Raw genomic sequence first — 4,214 nt, forward strand, 5'->3', positions numbered from 1 at the left:
ATTTCGGGTGCAATCGCGGAGCAAATCCCCTTGCGAGATTAGGGGCAGTACCCCTACCCACGATCTAACAATCGTGAGTTGCTCCTTTGCGATCTAATGGCACCCGACCCCGCTGTCCCAAACGAATTTGGGGCAAAACGAAGCCGTTTACAAGAAAACTTTCCGGTAGCCGAAGCCTACAAGTGCCGAGACACTTGTGCTTCACTTCTACGGAAAAATTACTCATAAAAACTCTAAAAACTCAATTTTTACAGAAAATCACAGAAGGTATATTTTTCATAAAAATACAAACGAACTCGTACAAGTCTTTGCACGTGGCTCTGATACCACTGTTGGGTTCTTCGGGCCGCGAAAACCGCTTTTTCGCGTCGCGGAAACCCCGAGTCACCCAAAGCCGTAGATCCGTGCAAAGATTCGTAAACAAAACATTTTCAAAAAACCTTTTCTTGTACAAGTTTGTAAAACCTTTAGATCTACACTAGATAAGGGTTATACCTTCGAAGCGTGCCTTTCGTGTTCCCGCTCGTCCAAGGTGCTGGATCTCTAGACCGTCAAGTGTATGGTCCTCTAGAAGTATCCACACGAACAATTCTTGATGGAGAAGACCAAACAAAGGTGTGCTAGCACCTTATCTTGTTCGGCCAAGAGAGGAGGAGAGGGAGAAGAGAGAGCTCTAGAGGAAGAAGATGACTTAATCACACTTGAATGAAAAATGAATATTTTTCATTCCCCACTAGAGTGGCCGGCCACATCTTGGAGGTGTAACTCCCCACATTAATTCCAATTAATGTGGAGACCATTAAGAGTTGTAACCCCCATGAGGTGGCACTCTAGGATGATGTGGATCAACACCATTGGTCAACATCTTGCCACCTCACTCAATGACATGGCAACAAGTGTAACCTCCTCATTTAATGTGGGCCGGCCACATTAAATGCTATGGAGGCTTGTAACCTCCATGAGGTGGCACACATTGATGATGTGGAGCAATCCTATTGGTTCACATCTTGCCAACTCACTAGTGATGTGGCAAAAAGTCAAGTCAAACATGACTTTTTCTCTTCCTCTCAAATCAAGTCAAACTTGATCTAATCTTCTCATGGTTGATCTAATCCAACCATATAATTCAAGCCAACTTAATATAATGAATCTAATTCATTAAATTAAGTTGATTTAATGAGTCATAATGTCACGCCCCAGAGGAGTCTCTGTCCGAAGAAATTTCGGCAGCATCTCCCCTGTACGGCGGACAATCTGAAACTTTTCTACAAGCACTATATACCTCAGCCACATGCGGCTGGAATAATAACAATAAAAGAAAACAAACACCACGCAGTTAATATCAAATTCAGCCTCTGGCTGACACAACCACGCAGTAAAAAAAATAAAGCAGCCCACTCGGCTGTACCAAAACCAAAACACAAAACTGCTAGCCGGCTAGGCTTACACAACCAACAACAAATACAAAATACCACATAACGACATCAACACTCCAAAAACAAAACCGGAGTACAGAGCTAAACAAACTGATACATAAAACAAACAAAACATACGTGAAACCGATAAGTCTTCTGATGTGACGTGGGGACCAGCAGACAGGATGCTCCAAGCGACACCATAAATAACCTGGTACCTGAAAAAAAATAGTGTCCACGGGGGTGAGTTCAACAACTCAGCGAATACCAATAGACATGCCTAGTAAGATATATCTAACAGCAATAAACATGGAATACAGCTTCCTAATCATATATCTAGGAAAGATGCAAAACTGAAAGGTAACTAAGGAAGCTGTACTCACCAGGAACTCCTATCCAAACAAAAGGGTCGTCAAACCGGAAGTGCCCTAAATCCTGTATGCATGTCAAACATATGCATCCAACCAAATGCAGCAAACACAATCACAAGAAATAAATGCATCAATGCATATGATGTCAATGATGCGTCCTGGTCACCCCTGACGCCAGTCAGTCATCTCACACACAAATGGCGAGACCGAGTGGGTAGGGCTGTGACAACCGTGCACTCTGTCGTCACTGCTCCTGATGAGTGACCGAGTGGACGGGATGCTGTCGGAGTACTCCTGTCCTGTGACCCCAAATCATAAATGGGGGAGCTCAATGCTCTCAACTCCCGGTACACGATGACGGGGAGGAATCCCTGCCGGCTAACACGTTGTGTCACACTACCCATGAGCGGACCAACGTAGCAAACAAAGTCCTGCAACACACGATCTGAATCGACCACTAACCCATGAGTGGTGGTGTGTGCGGATCCATGTAATCGGCGATGTGCTCAACAACAATGGAGTCGACTATCGCACCATGCAATCATGATGCATGACACTAAGCATGGCAAAATGATCAACATAACCATATCCATACATACAAAATGGGTACTATAAAAGCGATGGTCACATACCAAGATCTAGAGTACACAGGTCAGATAGAATATCAATAACCCTATGTCCTGAACATAATAAGTATGGAATATCCTGATCAGCATAGAAAAATCCATATATACATAATATGGGTACCACAGTATCAGTAAGTCAAATCCACGGATCTAGGGTATACAAGTCCTCTAAGGTATAACAACCTAGACCCAAATCATATCCCTCTTCCATAGCATATGTACCAACAATATACACAGATCAAAGAATCAGGGTCTAAACACCCGAATCATATATGATACACAAATAGAGGTACACAAATCTGATATGGCCCAAAAACCTAAATATCAGATAATCTAGATACACAGGCCAGAAACAACAATCCAAATCCTAGTCCTAACCTCAGTAAGCATGGTATGTCACTCTAGAAACTGAGATACTCATGGTAACAAGATAATCATGGCAACAAATCACGAGATATAATCACGAATACATCACAGGTGACAAACCTAACATGCTATGAATATCAAACAGTGACATACCAAAGGCAAACATGTTCATTGCATGTAGTTATAAAATACTATGCATATCCAATGACAATATCATAAAAGATAAGTCAAGAGGTACCCGCCTTCATACGCAGGTCGTATCAACCGTCCTCAACAAATCCAAGAGATCGCATCCAACTCAAATCCTACAAATACAGGGTATTCAACAAACTAAGGATTTATAATCAACATATCAACTATAAATCCCTCTAATCTGATCCAACCCTTTCCTTCACATCAAATTAAATTCCAAGAACACATAAACTAATGATCCACTTATCCAATCAAGTTCACTACCATCCAATACTAAGCATCATGAATCAACCTAAAAACTTACCCGAATTCAAATGGGTTGTTGATAGCTCACCATCAAAGGATGACTTTAGATCGGAAGGTTGGCCGAAGCCATGGATCGTCCACGAACAGCATAGCTAGAGCTGCAATGGCTAACAACACCTACAAAGATTCCAAAACAAGTCATTCCTTGAAATCCTCATTCCACATCAATTGAAATCAAAGCTGAATACCAACAATTCCAAACTTGTATCCCACAAACTCTGTTACCTCACTGGCACAACACTTGGCACCTTCTCCAGCAGTGATGAATCCATCCAACAACCAATTCATCTCAAGAAAGCCTGTACACTGTGGTAGGGATCTGGAAATCCAAAAATTTCTGATCTGATGATAAACTACAGCAACCACCGGCCAAGATCAGAACAAGGAGAGGTAAGGAAACAACCATACCTTCTTGAGCCAGAAGAGGCGATCGATGGCTGAGTTAGACTCGGAGCTAGGGCACGGCTGGGATGCTCAAGTGCTCGGCAATCTCCAAATGCCTGCGACCAGAAGAAGAGAGGGAGGAGTTGACATTAGGGTTCCTGTGGCCGGCGGCTTTGAGCTGTGCCGATCAATCGGTGGTGGCAGTGGAGTACGAGGACTTAGGGCACAGCAGCGGCGCTGGATTCCAGTGGCCGACGATGTCTCGAGAGGGTGTGGGAGCCGCGGGTCGCTAGGGCACGGGATATTTGCCGGCGGCCGACGCTCGGGAGAGGAAGAGAAGGAGAGGCCGGCAGTAGACTGAGATCTCTGCGGCGACGAGGCAACGGCAGAGGGAAGGGCTACTGTTGGCGGTGAACTCATGGTGGCCGGCGCCGAGAGAAAGAGGAAAGGGTGGGATCGGCGTCGGAAGAAAAGGGGAAGAAATAAGGGGAGAAATGAAACTGTCGGTGTTGAGGAGAAGAAAAGGATCGGGCACGCGGGGAGTCGGCGAAGAA

At 44.4% G+C, this 4,214-nt stretch overlaps 1 long non-coding RNA gene across 1 annotated transcript; it reads right to left on the minus strand.

The window, feature by feature from the left end:
- Positions 1 to 3,198: 3,198 nt before the first annotated feature.
- LOC122006163 lies at positions 3,199 to 4,012 on the minus strand. Its single transcript, XR_006118643.1, has 3 exons — positions 3,685 to 4,012; positions 3,502 to 3,595; positions 3,199 to 3,393 (listed from the first exon to the last, which is right to left on the minus strand). It is a non-coding gene; the product is annotated as an uncharacterized LOC122006163 (long non-coding RNA).
- Positions 4,013 to 4,214: the final 202 nt, after the last annotated feature.

Source organism: Zingiber officinale, chromosome 1A, assembly GCF_018446385.1.
Source record: "Zingiber officinale cultivar Zhangliang chromosome 1A, Zo_v1.1, whole genome shotgun sequence".
NCBI classification, from domain to species: domain Eukaryota; kingdom Viridiplantae; phylum Streptophyta; class Magnoliopsida; order Zingiberales; family Zingiberaceae; genus Zingiber; species Zingiber officinale.